We start from the raw sequence: 17,876 nt of genomic DNA, 5'->3' as shown, positions 1-17,876 counted from the left end.
ATGGGGAAGCTTGGGCTGCAATATCAACAATTTTTGGGGGATATTCTTTTTTCAAAAAATTCTACTTTATTTGGCTCCCTTGAACAATTTAAAAATCCAAAAAAGCCATCTTAAAAAGTTTATAACTCCTGCAGTATTCAAGCTACAGCAATAAAAGACATACCATTCGATTTGAAATTAGAATATCTAGCAACTCTCGAAGCCCTTTTTCGGATTTGTGCAAGCCTTGACTTCTATCTGAGGGGGGGGGGGTGGTGGGGGCAGGGCTTTAGTCAAAATTCTGAAAAAATGCCCATTAAAAGCAAATGATGAAGAAAATAAAAAATTGGGGCTCCAGAATTAAACAAATTATCAATTTCAACTTCTATCTAACAATTATAGTCCATTCCAAAATTAAATAAACAAATTTTTTAGCAATGTTCCTATACATGTTTCAATCAGTAAAACTAGTGATTGAAGTTTTTTTTTACTAAAATCATACTTTTTAGTGCATATTCTCATATATGGAAAAAAGGCACTATTGTGCTCATCATGTCCATCAGGTACAGGTGGTTATTCAGTGTTGTTTTAGCTGAAATCTCAGTTTCTGAATGATGTAATTGAGATGTGTGACTCCAGGATAAGTACAGTACTTGTCTACTGAGTACCTAGGTACTGTGTTGTGTGTTCTAAGTACTGTTGTTGTCACTCCAAGGGAATGCAGAGTTTGATGGCTGTTGTAAAAGCAAAGAGGTGTTCTCTTCTCAATGGTATAGTTCAGTGGTTCCCAAAGTGGGCGATATCGCCCCCCTAGGGGCGATGGAAAGATTTTGGGGGGCGGTAAGGAAGAGGGTGATAGGGGGGCGACAGTCTGAAGTCAAAGTCAGAAGTTCGAACGTTTGTTTGACGATTTGTACACAACACATGCAGCACTTGACTCCCAGTGATGGTTTTTTCACCCAGACCTGTTTTTAGCGCATTTTCTCATTTATGGAAAAAATACACTATTGTGCTCGCCATGTCCGTCCGCCTGTCTGTCCGTCTGTCTGTCCATCCGTGACTTCAAGTTTTCGTCGACGAGAAAATGCGCTCTCTGTCACTCACTGCAGTGAGTACCAAGTTATATTTTTTAACCTCTCCTGGGTTTACGTCTCCGACAAATTAACGGCCGGTCTCACAACTAATTTCCATATTCAATGATCAAGGAATATCTCTCAAACTAATGAACTTAATGAAACTTGGTACACGTATTCATTAGGACCTAATGGTACGGTAATGTAAAGCTCGTGAAAAATTTTTGAATTTTGCCTTCAATTGTTTTTGCCATACTTATATGGCAATACAAGCCGAAATTCACAGTGATCAAGGAATTTCTTCCAACCTACTGAACAGATTCGAACAAAATTTTGAATTTAGTCCTAAGTACCAAACGGTTATGTTCAGCTCGTGAAAATTTTTTCACTTGTGCCCTCGTTCGCGAGTTTCATTCGTGATTTAAACAGCAAAACGTGCTTAACTTCGCAGTAATCAAGAAATTTCTTCCAAACTAATGAACAGATTTGAACGAAAATTAGTATTTTAATACCTAACCTCCGCAACGGTCTTGTTTAGCTCGTTACAATTTTTTCGTTTTGCCTTTGTTTGCGAGTTATACGGCTAAACATAAACGGCTCTTGGTTAAACCAGCCGGTAGAAAAGCCGGTCGTTCCTCCTATATCTGTATAACTTTCGAACGAAAGCGAATATGGAAGTGTGAAATCAAGAATGACGGTGAAATGAAAAAATCTCCCAAACGACGATATAATCAAAAAAATTTTTTAATCTAAGAAACACCATTTGGTAGTTAGGAATGTATATTCAAAATTTCGTTCAAATCTGTTTGGTAGTTTGGAAGAAATTCTTTGATCACTGCGAATTTCGGCCTGTATCGCAATATAACTCACGAATGAAGGTGATATTTAAAAAAATTTTGCAAGCTAAACAACACCGTCAAGTTGTGATGAATACATGTTACAAGTTTTATTGAGCTGTGTTCATTAGTTTGGGTGATGTTACTTGATAATTGAATTTGGAGCTTGGCCGTGAGACCGGCCACGAGTCCGGCCGTAAATTTGCCCGGGACGTCCTAGGTTTCTAGGGCTGAAACTGTTAAAATGGCTGAAAAACATATTGGTTCACTAAAAGGGGTTCTATTTGTGAAATACACATTTGTGTTTAACCTTTATCTTTTAAAATTGCAGCGTACTAAATTTTATAGAAAGAGGCGCATGATTTTATATGTGTCTGTGGGGGGGCGCTAGAAATTCACTAGCAAACCAAAGGAGGCGCCAGCCTGAAAAAGTTTGGGGACCACTGATATAGTTTAATACACAGGGTCCTCTTTCCATCCTAAGTTCCATTGCAGCCAAGGAGAACTATGTCAGTGACATTAGAGGAACTTTATTACCAGCCATTTTGTAGAATTCCACTGTTGGTATCCATGATACTCTGCTAGTCTGCTTGGAGGACTGGAAAATGAGCTTGAGGAAGTCTAAAGAAATCCGTGTTTTCCCACTGTGGGCTGCATTGTAAGTTGTATCACTCATACAGGCACTGGAACATTGGCATATTGCATACAACAACTTTTCAGTTCTGTGAAAGGAAGTAAATTTTGGGAGAATTTATCAATTTCATACTAAGATATATGCATTTCTCCAAATGTATTAAAGTATGCTGTGGCCCAATTTTGTGCATGCATGAAAATTAAGTATGTCTGTAAGCCAAGGTGCAGAGTTTGCTGAATACATTGCCAATTTTTGCATTTGTAGACAGAAAACATTGCCCACAGTACTCAATATGCATCACCATGTTGCCGGCAGTCTCCAAGATGAGACACTGCATTACCAGCACTCTTCAAAATGGGTTTCAAACTTAATTTTCATAAAAAATTTTACAAAACCAATTTAGAGAAGTGTATCTTTAGCACCCCAAGTATTGCAGTGGAAAATTGCATTGCAACCAAAATTACCAAATTGTGGATCAGAAACTGGAAATTTTTAAAATTATGCAGCCACTGGTGTACCTCCTGTTCTGCATTTAGCATTGCCAAAGATGCATGAATATCTAAAATTCTATAATTTCAATCCAAATGTGATGGCAAGACCCTCTGAAGTCATAAATTTTGCCACTGATGCATCACTAAAGATCTTCAGATATTCACCCACTTTCTGCACCTCCAGTCTGTAAGGGAAGAGAAATTTCCAATGGGGGCAAGTTAACTGATGAACACAAAGAATAAAGTAACACTTGCATAGGTATAGTAACAAAAAAAAAAATAAATAGCATATAAATAATTCACACAAAATGAGACTGAAGGTCATGCAAAATAAAATTCAACAAGAATCAGATGAGATAACAAACCAATACTGGATTTATCTACCAAATTTTATATTTTTGCTGGCCTCTACACCTTCTACTTCCTACTAGCAGTACCTTTTCTCATGAAGAGAAGGGGGAAGCAAGAATCTGAGAACTCAGTAAGCCAGTCTTGTCTCAAAATCATACACTCAGGATAAGCGTGGAATTCTGGATAGGTAATATATTCTCACATTTATATAAGAAAATGGATCAAAGAGCCTACCACGTTACACCTTCCATCACAGTGACACTGAACTAGTCAGAAACTGCCATGCTTCAGATATCGTGCATGGATTGGAATTTGATACCGGGCTGGCAGCGCCTTACTTGATTAAATTCACTAATTGTTTGTCAGTATCTGACAAATTTTTGCATTGAATGTTCTTAAATAAAAAAATTACTTCAACTTTCACAGAAAATTTCCACTATTTGACCAATACCAACAAAATTTTTGAAATCGCACAAAATTATGGGATAAACTGCAAATCTTTCATGGCATATGGCACATCATGCTGTCATGTTAACATTTGATATGATGCCATCGCCAAGACAGTGTCCAACACTTTGTTTTGGTAATTTCAAATTTGTTTACACAATAGATTTGATCCACATTCCACACTGAGATTTAAATGACGGAAAGTTGTTCCAAAATTTATTCTTGATTTTTTGGAGTGCAACTTTAATCCTTCATATTTTTAACCTTTCTATCTTAACTAAAATATTTGGATAAAAGAAGTGGCAGTGGTGGATCAAAAATAATATATGAACCTTACTTTTTAGAATTCCATCCTGATGTACCCTGAGCTTGCAGTGTGGCCACTGCAAGCTTTATATAAGCAGCCTTATAGCACTTTTATGCAACTAATATATTTTATGCAACTAATATATTTTATGCAAGCTTTATATAAGCAGCCTTATAGCACTTTTTAGCAACTATGCTTACAGGACGGCTTGTAATTTCACACCATTTTCATTTCATTCATTAATTGGGTCAAGTGAATTCACTATAACAATAAAAGATGTAGAACATACCTGGAACAGAAAGGAATATTCTAGTAACAACCATCATATTTTTGGAGAAATAAATCATTAGTTCAGTTCTCACCACGCCATAAGGCGCACAAGGCTTGGACATCACTCCTCCACTGGATCTGGTTTGCAGCTGCCTGCCGTGCTGTGTTCCACGAATTCCAGCCTGCTCTGTTTCTCTCCTCTTCTATCATTCGCTTCCAAGTTGTTTTTAGGCGTCCTCTTTTCCTTCTCCCTTCAGTGCCCACTCGAGGGCCTAAAAATCATAGCTTAGGTTAATTACTTTTCATTTTATGTTGACCGGTGCACAATTCTATCTATGACATTCTCTGCACAATTTTATGATGCATTAATTTTTTGTTATTTGAACTTTTTTTGCCGAGTGTGGCAAATATAATCAAAATTTTTTATTTTATTTGCAAAAACTAAAATTTTTGGATTGATGTGGCAGAGGTGGATCTAAAATAATAAATAATATATGAACCATAATTTTCAGAATTCCATCCTGCTTAGGATCAAGCTACCATCAAACGAGAAAAATATTTTCTCTCTGAACTGGGAGTGGATTTCTTGAGCCGTGGTTTTATTGATTTGCAAGCCCCAATTTGATTTTTTTAGCCATAGTTCAATTTCTTTGACCATTGAATCCCATATCCTGGCCATGAAGAGCACTCATGAGTCACAAATGCAACAAAGTTCTATGCATGTGCATATGTTACCTCAAATCTCTAATTTTATCCTAGAAACAGCAATAAAAGCATTCATCTTTACTTTAGAGGCATTTTAATAATTGATAATGCAGGCTGACAAGTAACGTCACCACAACTATGCAATCTCCAATGAAACATTTTGGGTTGACACATTATTTGGGATATTTTGGCAGGAGCCAGTAGCTTAGTGTGATAGTACTAAGCACTAGTACTGTACTGCAGAAGTTAAACATTTTGTGACCCATGATTTCTTCAATCAAACAAAAAAATATTACATTAGAGCCATGAGAATGAGGTTTCATTCTTACAGAAATTATATGATATTAGAGCCACAATATATAAAAAAGTAATATTTTTTCCAAATAGGCTACTGTCAGTGTCAGGCAGACACAGAATATATCTATTTGCAACTTGGCAAGCCACGACTGGATTTTCTGAGCCATGGTTATATGGGTTTGCCAGCCATGATTCCATTTCTTTGAGCCATGAATTCCATTTCTTTGAGCCATTAATTCCATATCTCAGTCATGAAAAAGCCATTTATGAGCCACAAACTTATTTACAAAGACGCATGCACATGTTACTCCAAATATATAATTTTACCCTAAAAACAGTCTGATAGTACAGCAACATTAACATTTGTCTTCTCTTAAGTAGCACCTGAAGGCTGAACATGTGAATGATGTGATAGTGCTGTCCGAGTTCTGACCACTCTGGTAGTCTGGTATGTTGCAAGTTGCAACTAGGGTAAACGTGGTATATTCTGACACATTAAGGACGTAGCAAAAAATGAATGGCTATAAAAAAATGAAAGTTTGCGCAACTCGAGTTCTGTTTGCTTAATGTCGCTCATAAAACACCGCACTACGCGCCAGCAATGATGAAATGTCACAAACTGTTGCCATATTTATTTAAAAGCCTTTAGAATGCAAACCTACCAAATTCCTATATTCCGACACTGTGTGTGACTAAATTTGGCACTTTGTGAGACTAATTCCGGCCGCTCTTCAAACTCTACTAATACATAATTCCAACATCCTTTTGTTTGAATTCTGATCGCTGTGTGAGCTGTATTGGAACTAGAGAAGTGTCGGAATTACCCATGATGTTGGAATATACTGCGTTTACCCTACCTACGCAATCTTCAAGAGAACCTTTTGGGTTGACTTGTTGTTATTAGCTACATTCTGCAAGAAATTTTGGCCAGAATGTTGAAGTAATACAGATGGTGGAAGTTGATAATTTTATGAAACAACATGTTTGCAAAGTGCTAACAACAATTTTTTCAATGAAACCAAAATACATGACATTAGAGCAGCAAAATTTCATAACTACTGATATTATATTATAATAGAGCCATGATATCTCAGAAAATAATAGGACTTTTCCCAACCTGCTGTCAGCTCTTGCTGACAGCAGGTTGCTGTCTGCTCTTTTCCCAACCCATGAGTTGCCAGTGGCAACTCGTGTCAAGGTGTCATGTGCAAATTGTGCATGATCATGATGTGCTGAGTCACGAGTGAGTGCCAAGTGCCAACTTGACACAAACCATGACTGAATGACAAGTTGGTCACTTCAGAGTTCAGGCCATGGTTAGTAGTGGCAAATCAAGCAGCCACAGCCCTCCGCAGTGCGCACTCAGCACCTCCTCCGCCTACTCGCTGCTGGCCTATTAAAAGCCATACAGCATGTAACAGTATAATAGCATTATTAGCATATAATAGTAATAATACTAATCTGAATACGGATTTTGGGGGTTCAATTGCCACTTAATAATCAAGAAGCCATGTCGATTACGCTAGAAAGTTATAGCCCAGTTTTGTTAATAAAATGGAACGTTCATTTTGGCGGCCGGTGACCGTGGGCGTGACACAAGTGTGAAGTGCTGCGGACGCGGAGTGCGGCGAAGTTGGTAGCTGGTAGCATAACTAGTATTAGAGGTGTTATACCCATACGTACAATTTTGCATAAAGTTGATGGACTTATAAGGGTTTTCAGCATTACGTCAATGGCAGAGCATAAAATTCTCTCTGTTGTCATTGCATGCCGCCACTGACTCTCTCACCGACACCGACGAACAAACGCGCCAAAACTTTTACCTCACTCTGGAGATCGGAACGCTATTTGGCCGTGCATGCGGATACTAAAAACTATATAAGTTGTAGTACTGGGGCGTTAGTTTACACAATTTATCATACACAGATATATACTGAATTTTGTTATTGCTCTGCATGAATATAAGAGATTGTGTACAAGTTGAAATGGGACATGCATTGCTACACCTTGCATGCTATAGATGACATTCTTTAGTGTATGGTAATAGATTAACAATGTACTATGTCTATGATGACAAGTGTTAATTTCTTTAAATCCCTTTTTATTTCAGTACAAGAATGTGTCTATTGACACATTGTTGTACTCATTAACACTCCGAGATCACTAGTCGCTATTCCTCCAATTTTTTGCGTCGTCCGATGTCAAGTAGCGGTGCAGCAGCTCGACCTCCACACAAACTCTGTACCTCATCACTTCAAATTTGGTGCCGCGAAATTGGATATTATCAGTGCTGTGCAGATTTTCTGGACCAATTGGTAAAACAGGCTTGTCACAATCAGTATTCTTCTGGTTCCTTCGGCCACCTGAACTCCGCCCTTCCCTATAAAGCAACGCGGCGACAGAAATGTGATTGTTGTGGACAAGGAGAGATAAAAACTAAAATCCGTAGTGTGAATGGCTTACATGGTTGTCTTGCTAACATGCTCGTCTCTGGCTATATTGCAGACCCCCAAGAGATTAAGCTTCGTTTAGAATACATTTGCACTCATATCATTCCCAGAGATGCTACTCTGTTGCACAACGCTGCGTGCGCTTATAGCATATGAAACCTAAATCCCAATGGAGACACATTTCGTATCTCGTATTCATTTACTCGTATTCATGTGTAATAGGTGAAAAATCTCCTACTACTGGCAATTAGACCACAATGATAAAGTTTGACAGCTCTGACATGGGCGTTGATTTTTAGCCGATGTCAGTTAAGCTGCTGATCCCAATTGGTTCGTAGGGTTCCTCTCTTAGAGGATTCTAACTCCAACGCCAGGGTAAGTTGTTGCGAGTGATAATGTTCGAATGCGTATTTATTGATTTATACAGTGACATTTGTGAACATATAATTGATTTGTCGTGCTTGGGTATTTACTCTTTATTGTCTGTTTCTAGGATCACGCGCTGTATCTCGTAACTCCCAGCTCTAGGTCTCCTTGCACACCCAACTTGTCTATTAGTAATTCTCTTCTTGCGCATCCGGTTCGTTGATTATTCGTTCTCTATTTGCGTCTGATTTGTAATTTCAGTATTTCTCGCTTGTAGCGTATTAATGGCAACTTTTTTATCATGCGTACTAAAATTCACTTGTTGGCTGGCCTTTCTTCCTTAAATATATTAAATTCATCTGTTGTGATTGCGTTTTACTCCCCGTGCAGCCTGAATCAAGCTTTGCATTCGTAAACCAATAGGGAAGCGTGTTTCAAATAACCTCCGGTCATTGGTCGGCGTGACGAGGAGACCATCTGAACTTCTGAGGTGACGCGACTGGTTATTCGTATACCCTAATTCGGTTCATCACATATATCACGCCTATTTATTCGTATTCATATTCACTTGTATTCATATTTATTAGTTAATTTTTCATACAGTAATTGATTTACTACTTCCTTAAGATATCGTCAATTAACAGCGAGGTCTTAAGCGTTGGGTGATTCAATTATAGAGCGACGTTTAGTGGCCGCGGTCACCACATTCTCGATGGAGAACAAATGAATGGCGTGTTTATAAAGGGTCAAGGGTAATGCTTATTTGCAGGTAATGATGTTGGTTGAGTGCACCTCACGAGCTGTCGAGTTATACCGATGCAGTCAGACGTGAGTTCAGTTGTGAAAATGTGCGGTAATTTCAAACTATATCGATCAATTCTTAATAAAACTATTCGTGCGTTAGGCAGCTGCATTATATTGGTTGATTACGAGCAATGTCGACTTCGGATTTTTTCGGCATCATATTACATGCTCAGCAATCATCTCATTTCTTTAGCATAGTTACCGCTCAACATCGCGATTACCATTATTCATCAAAATGAATAACACATTGAGGGAAATGCCTTTTAATTGGATTTTCATCATTCAAAAAATTTTATCATCTTATAAAATTTGTTGATTATCTATCAGAAAAACAATATATTACGAGTCATTACAAGTTCGAAATTCGTCAAAAATCATTTCGTCTGAACGGTGCGCTCTCGCATTTTACGTAGTAGCTCAGTAGATATTTTCCATTACTAGAATTTTGTAGGAACTTTGCTTCCCAATGAAAATAAGTTGAAAACCTGAGAAAGAGCGAAGAAAGGCGCTGCTTGTGGCGTGCTGGGAGTATGATTCCAGGTTGAATTGATCACCTTCTCCCAAACCACGACACGATCTGCCGCAGCATTCTAGCACGACATCCTGCACAGATAATAAGTGGACAATCGTGGAGTTTTCTTAATTATTGAGATTGAATAATAACAGTCAAAATATAGCCTAAGAATGCAATGCGTTACCAAACATGTGTATCTATTCACTAAACAAAGCAAGAGAAGCATATAAACTGATCATCGCTAAAAGCATTTATATAAATTATTTCTCTCACTTCAATGTGTATCGGGTTTAGAAAATTTTTGAATTCATGTGAATTGGAGCAACTTTGCCCATGACTGTCTAGAAAGAACCTACCTTTTTAGATTGCCTATATAGCCTCCTATAGGCGCAATATTCTTCTCACTCCGTGCAAATCAGAGGTTTCTTCCCTGGATGATTGAAGAGAATGGCCTTCTTTAGGCGACCCTCAGCGACTCGAATATTCACGTCCCGAGTAGCTGAAAAGTTTTGCCAGAGAATTCTCATGTAGGACATACGGTTACAAGTTGTCTCTACCGACACCAGAATACTCGCATGGCAAGCAGCAGCATGGTTATGCCGATTAATGCTTTCATGACGTAACAACCTCAGGTCATCCATATATTTTTGACCCGTGACAGAAAAAGCACCGCCTAACACAAGCAGCAGAATAGGTTCGGCAATAAATGCACAGAAAATATTTGGTATACAAGCTTCCTTTTGGTTATAGCAGTAACCTCACTCTCCGATTGCGCCGGGATGAATACCGTAGGATTGTAATGTAGGCTAACTATTGCTCCACTATGATGGCCCTATAGCCAAGAGAGGTGATTGGGGGTAACCTTTTCAGGAATATTGCCATGCAGCTGCACCTCCAAGTTTACAGGAGAGCTCCTTCCTGTGCTCAATAAAGTGATGGTTGGCTTGAGTAAAACTTCATCATTGGTAGAATTTTCTATCTATATCACAACATGTGTGGCCTTTTTCAATTACATAGATTGATTTCTGATGACAGTTTTCGCATTATTTTTCGCTACAGTAAATTGTTTGGTTACAAACAATTTGGATGTTGAAATTAATCTAAATTATATCAATTGCACGGTTTACATAATTGTTTTTAGCTCATTTACCGTACAAAAACGTGTATAACGTTTTCTACGAAAAACTGGTCCAATTTGATTCAAAAAGCATGTTAATTCAATTTTCAAATTAAATGGTTTTAGGATGAAATTGGCAAGAAAATTCAGCAAGAAATTATCTATTCGTCTAAGCCGTTCAAAATGGTATTTTTTTCCAGCAATTCTGCAGTCTAAAAGGTGCGATTGCACAATGTCCCGGTATCTGTAAGTAGATAATTTACAAACTTACTTTAATGGAAGGGTCGCATTCTTCAGTAAGATCCGATGTATAGGTGAGATGGCACAGCTACAGAGCATCGATGGTGCGCTAGGATCTTATCAGGGGCAAATAATTTGGCTTAAAATTTTCAACCAAAGATTTCAATGATACTTAATCAAATGAGTAACAATTTGGAATTTACCTTGTAATTATGTGATGTAATTGTAATATAACTTGTAATTATCCAGTGAAAATATTAGGCTATCCTGCTATCTCGGGATTCAAAACATTTGGAACAGCTGCCTGCCACGAAGCCCGATAAACTTTGTGGATGCGTCGCCCGGTAATGCCAGTGATCAGAAAACTCTTTCATCATTTCTGACTGCAGTGGGTTATTAAATGAGAACATTCAACACAACAGTTTGCAACTGTTCACACATGAGCTGTCTGGAAGCCTCGCTTATAAGGAAAAGGAAATGTGAACAAGTTTATCTACTCAGCATCAATCCATGGAGACTTATTGGTCAGTAAGTAATTATTGTGGCAAACTACAGACGAAATATGAATATTGGCTCCATATGCCTAAATCTGCATGTCAGTTCAAGTGAAATTATAAATTTTCCGGTGCGATTTACCAACTTCCGTCGAGAAACAGGGAAGAAGAGGCAAACACCAAACCACGGATAACTGTTATACATGGAGGTCCGGTTATGAACTTTTCAGTGTACCATTATTACCTCGTGGATTTATAGAAAGTTGATGTTTAGATTGTAAACCCAACGATATACCTTTTTACGTATATTAATTAGAAATTGTGCGTGGATGCAAGCCCACTTAGCGTTTTAGATTATTATTATAACAATGTATCGTTTTTCTAAGCTCGTGAGGAGATTGTGATAGGAGGTACAGGGCGGGGCTGACACCGGGGACAAACCCCCAAGCGATGCATGATTCCGACTAAATGCTGCTCCCAAAACGAACATAAACTTTTGGACAATGGTCCATAATTATGGTAGTTAAGAACTCTTTCGTAGAACGAAGCTCGGTAAATCACATAAAAAAATCACCTGAATATCATGCCACAAAGAACTAAAAGTTGGTTTCATGCCGAATGTGTTCATTTGGTGGTATTCCTTTCGACATCGATGAAGTTTCTGCCGATATTCCTCGAATAATGTAGCCACCGTCATGCGATGTGGACAATGCACAGTCTTTTGGAATATGCAATGTCCCATATGAAAGGCTATCCATGCACTCAGCTAGCAGCTTAGTACGACCAAACTTTATCACGGCGCAGAAAAGTTGGCTTGGCTGCAGCTGCGGTCGGCGAAGTGGCTGCAAAAGTTTTTAATGGAGTCTCTTCGACCGATAAGAAAGCTAGCATGTCTCTGACATATATGATTCCACAGTGTAACCATTGTATCTGTTGAGTCTGGTTTGTCACGCTTCGCCTCTATCATTTGCATCGTAAATTTCAAATTATTGCCGAACATTATCTATTAAACTTGAACTGTGCAACGAGTACAATTAATGTGATAAAAATATAATTGGTAAGATTGTGATAAACATTAATATTAGGCTTGGAAATAAACCCGGAAATAGCTTCTTAGTCTGCATAGAATGTATAATATTGAATAGTGTCCGTCAAAATTTCTCGCCTACCTTTAATAAGGTATTTAATAATGGGAAATTTCCAGCTTAAAATGTATTCGCTCCTGTGACTGCATTATTTCTTTTATGCAAGTAATTTGAAATAGAGTTCTATAGCAGTCTCATGAAATTCTGTTAAATGTTTGATCGCAGGCCGCATTTTAAGCAGCATTGGATTTGTGTAACTCTTTTTAAAGTCGGTGATTGTCATCCAGCCTTATTCGTGACTTCTTTCCTCCTTAACTCATTTCTGAGAAACTTGATTAAAACTAAAAGGTGTTATGTAAAACGATGACCGAAGCAAATTTTGTTAATCGTTCCTAGACAAGTTAAGTTTTATCAAAATCTCTCTGAGTAATCCTCTGAACGAGTACTGTCGTGCATTTTGATGATAAAATCTGTTGATCTTTTGTAGTAAGGATGACATTTCTTTACTTTGAAAGGCGTTTTTTTAACGGTTCTCGATTGAAAAATAAGATTCAGTATTCCCAAAAAAACGAGGTCTACTTTGAATTGGAAAAGGGGAAGAGGCAAACTCATTTAATCTGGTAAAAATTTGTTGTAGAATAAACTTTAAATTTCGTAAGGTTTTGTGTTCCTAAGTTTTGTATTTCATTTTCATGAAGTAATTTTCCAATGCTTAGCTTGAGGGTCACAATGTCTGGGAAAATGCAGGCCTTCAGAACTGCACAGCACGCCACACACCGAAGACAAGGTCGATAGCAGTTACAGACAAGGTCTTGCATTGACTTTATTTTCATAACACAGGCTACTCCCAGACCCTTGGTTCACTCCAATTTGATTGTATTCGCAAATTTGCTTCGAAATCGTACTTAGAATTTAGCTATAAAGAACTTACAGACATAAAAATTAACTAGTCAGTTGAGGTATATTTTCTATAAGTGCGCTCCCTTGGCCAGTTTCCAAGGACAGCGATACGGTATTTGTTTGCACGTTGCCGAGACGACGTCAAAACAAAAGCTGGAGCGCGCCTGTTCATTGGTTGATAAATACCGCATGCCTTGTCATGTATATCAACCTGCTCTGAGGCAGGTCAGTCTATCGCCGAACGGGTTTCGAATTGGAAGCTCCGTAGTGCCTCCATGAAAAGCGATATTTTTCAGCTGGAGGAGATAAATTTTGTGTTATTTTCTCGTTTTGCTCTACTTTTAATGATAGAGACCAGGTGAGGCATTATAAGAATTTCCAGAAAGGAATTTATAATATGAAGGGCTTAAGGATATTTCTTGTCATTGTTTCTAAAATCTGGAATGTTCGGGATATATTCAACGGATTTTGAGTGTTGCAGGCGCAGGAAGAAGCGATTTTCTTTTATTTTAAATGCCCATACAAGTTTTGTGTAAAAATTCCTCATTTTCATTTCGTAGTCTGATGGGAAATAATTTTTTGAATTAAATTGCAGAATTTTTTTATACGTCTGCTATAATCTCAGGTAAATCTTTTTGGCCAATTGATGGATTCAGTTCATGCATGACTGTGAAATAAATTGACGGTGTTAACATTCTAAAGAATTAAAGTGTTGCCAATCTAAAATATAACTACAATAATAACAATATGGAATTGCGCTGACGGTAAACAATTGCACAATAATAGTTTGTAATGAAACAGTAATTTTTAGAAAAAAACATAACCATACCATGCATTAATATCTTAACTTAGCCAATTCTCTAGGTACTCAACCCATCCAGGAGATATTATTTCACCAATGCAATGCCTCAATGTATATTCCAAACTGAAATTTCAAAATTAAATTTGTTATAAGGCCTCTCAAATTTCCCGACAAAATTAGCTTCTACACTCAAGCATATTCCAATGTGCCAACGACGCGCCAAAGTGTCTATTCCGGCTTGTCCCAAAATGAGTTGGCACAGGTGCGTAAAACGCCAATCAGCCAGCCGGAGCGCGTAATTCTGACGTGCAAAAAAAATATTTTCTTGACATTAAAAATATATATCATTCGCTTGAAAAATATATCCTTGTCATAAAAATTCATTCTTGACATGAAAAAATTTATCCTTGACTAAAAAATATTAATATATTTTCTTGATCAGAAAAAATTTCGTTCCAGTTTCGTCCATAATCCAGATATTATGTGCAAGGAATTCGTATTTACTCGTGATTTCAGTCAACACCATAATAACTCATCAACTTTAGCTCATTGGTGTTGAGTGGTGTTGGCTGAAATCAACTTTTGGCAAGTCATGAATCAATAACTCGATAAGAGGTCATAAATACGCATAACTAGAAACTAGAGACTGCTGCCTTGAGGCGGCAAATAAAAAATCATACAATATGAAGTTTCATTTCTAATTCAAAAAGCTAGTCATAGTCTTGAAAAGCTTGTTGAGACAAATCCAATGATGTATAACACAAGATATCACAGAGGGATATCGAGCCCACCATGGGCGCTCTGCCCGGTGACAGACATGGACCCGTTGCCCTACTAGGTATCTTTTCAATTTATATTGTGTCAACATCTTATTTTAAAAGCTAATAGTCTAAACTTGAACTCAAAAATATTCCTATAAATAATACTTTCAGAATATAATTCATAGTACTTTAAACAGCATCATATAGAGTAATCGAAAACAGTTTTATTTAACAGCAAAAAAACTTTTATCTTGGCTAAAACAGTTATTCGCAAGTAATTTAACAACTCAAACTCTTAGCAAAACGTAGAGCCACACCCTTCAGCCCAGTGAAACTGTCGACCGGCGGTAGAGCGCACGGACCAATATCTGACATAACTAGCGGGAAACCCGCTATAATCCCTTGACCAACAGTGGTCCCTTTGCCCCATGTTACCCTATGTTTGATTCAACTAATCTAAATTATGCCAATTATTTTAATTGAATGTCATTTAATCGGAATAACATTAAATTACTTATCAACTCAATTAGAACAGTTTGCTGTCTCCAAAATTCAGCTTGAAAGTCCCCAGATAAATCGATGTCGATAGAACGATGAATAGCATATCGACATCTTTCGTGGGCAAATAATTTAGGAAAATCATGGGCAAATACTTTGGCTTAAAAATTTCAACCAATTATTTCAATGCTACTCAATGAGAAGTCATTTGGAATTTAATTTGTAAAATTATCCGAAGAAAAGATTAGGCTATCCTGTTCTTTCTGGATTCGAAGCATTCGGAACAGCTGCCTGCCATGAAGCTCTACGAACTTTTTGGGTGCTTCGCACGGTAATGCTAATGATTAGAAAACTCTTTGATCATTTCTGACTGCAGTAGGTTATTAGTTAAGAACTTTCAACATAAGAGTTTGCAACTGTTCACACGTGAGCTTTCTGGAAGCTTCGCTCGTAAGGAAAAGGAAATATGAACAAGTTTATCTACTCCGCATCAACCCATGGACTTCGTTGTCAGTAAATAATTATTGTGGCAAACTACAGATGAAACATGAATATTTGCTCCATATGCTTAAATCTGCATGTCAGTACAACTGAAATTATAGATTTTTCGGTGCGATTTCCCAACTTCCGTAGAGAAACAAGGAGGAAGAGGAATACACAAAACCACGGACAAATGTTGTACATGGAGGTCCGGTTATGATTTTTCAGTGTACCATTACCTCTTGGATTTAGAGAAAGTTAATATTTAGTTAGGAAAACTCGATGATTTACCTATTTACGTACGTAAGCTAGAAATTTCGCGAGGATGCTAACGCACTTCGCGTTTTAGATTATTTTTCAGCCATGTACTCGTATCGTACTTCTAATCAATTGAGTAGACGAGGATAGGAGGTGCAGGGTGGAGCTGAAACCGGGGACAAAACCTCACGTGATGCATGATTACGACTAAATTCTGCTGCCAAAACGAACATAAACTTTACTGGCCTATGGTCCGTAATTATGGTAGTTAGGAACTTTTTCGTAGAATGAAGCTCGGTTAATCACACCAATAAAACACCTGAATATTTTCATGCTACATAGAACTAAACGTTGGTTTCATGCTGAGCAGCCTTCGATATTCTATGAAGTTTCTGCTGATATTCCACGACTAATGTAGCCACCATTATGCGATTTGGACAATGCGATGTTTTTTGAATTGGACAATGACCCATGACAGGCTATCCATGCACTCAGCTAGCAGCTTATTACGACCAAACTTTATCATGGCCTGGAAAAGTTGGGTTGGCTGCAGCTGCGTTCGGTGAAGTGTCTGTATAAGTTTTTAATGCAGTCTGTTCGACCGATGAGAAAGCTAGCATGTCTGACAAACATGATTCCGCAGTGTAACCATAATTTTTATCGAGTCTGGTCCGGCACGCTTCGTGTCTCTCAGTTGCATCGTAACTGTCAAATTATTGTCGAACATTATGTTTAACTTGAACTGTTCAACGTGTAAAATTTAGGCGCTAAAAATATAACTGGTAAAATCAATATTACATTAATATTAGGCTTGGAAATAGTCCGGGAAATAGTTTCTTAGGATGCATAGAATGTGTACTATTGAATAGCTTCCGTCCAAATTCCTCGCCCACTTTCTATGAGGTATTTAAAAATGGGAAATTTCCAGCTCCAAATGCATTCGCTGGTGCGACCGCCCGCAATATTTCTTTTACGCACGGAGTCTGAAATAGAGTTCTATAGCAGTATCATGAAATTCTTTTTTAAGAATACATGTTTGAAAATACATGTTTTTCAAATGTTTGAACGCAGGCCACATTTTTTTAAAGTCGTGATTGTTATCTAGCCTCATGCGTGATTTCTGCCGTACCTAACTCATTTCTGGGAGATTGAATCATGACTAAAAAATTTTGTATAAAACGATAACTGAAGCAAATTTTGCTAATTGTCTCTAGTCTTGTTGAGTTTTAAAAAAAATATGGTTAGGAATCTTCTGAACAATTACTGCCGAGCATTTTAAGCATTTTTAACAATTATTTAAAATTATCTCATGGAGCTACAGGAACTGATTATTTTGCTGTCCGTCAAGAAGCCTCTGGTTTTTATAAAAGTAAATACTAAAGGCATATTTTTTTTCTAAAGGCATGTGTCACACACACAATTAAATTATCTAACTACCATGTAACCCCGTAAGCTCAAAATTGTGGAAATTTTCGTATCATATGACTTAGCAAACGTGCTCGTGCACATGCAACAACGCCATTCTATGGGCGTGAGATGGTCATGGTTCGGTCAAATACCAGCATCTGACGAGAGAATCGTAAGGAAGCTTGATCAGCAGCTCTTTTCGGTTATATTAAGCAGATTTGGCCCATCGGGTCATTGAATTCCGAAAACAGCTTCTAAATAGCGGAGGAATGCAGCAGATGTTCGATTAACGCCTGATTCACCGCAACGG

This window comes from Hyalella azteca, unplaced genomic scaffold (assembly GCF_000764305.2).
Source record: "Hyalella azteca isolate HAZT.00-mixed unplaced genomic scaffold, Hazt_2.0.2 contig9530, whole genome shotgun sequence".
In the NCBI taxonomy this organism is placed as follows: domain Eukaryota; kingdom Metazoa; phylum Arthropoda; class Malacostraca; order Amphipoda; family Hyalellidae; genus Hyalella; species Hyalella azteca.
The sequence above is the reverse complement of the archived record's forward strand: the minus strand, read 5'-3'. Positions refer to the sequence as shown.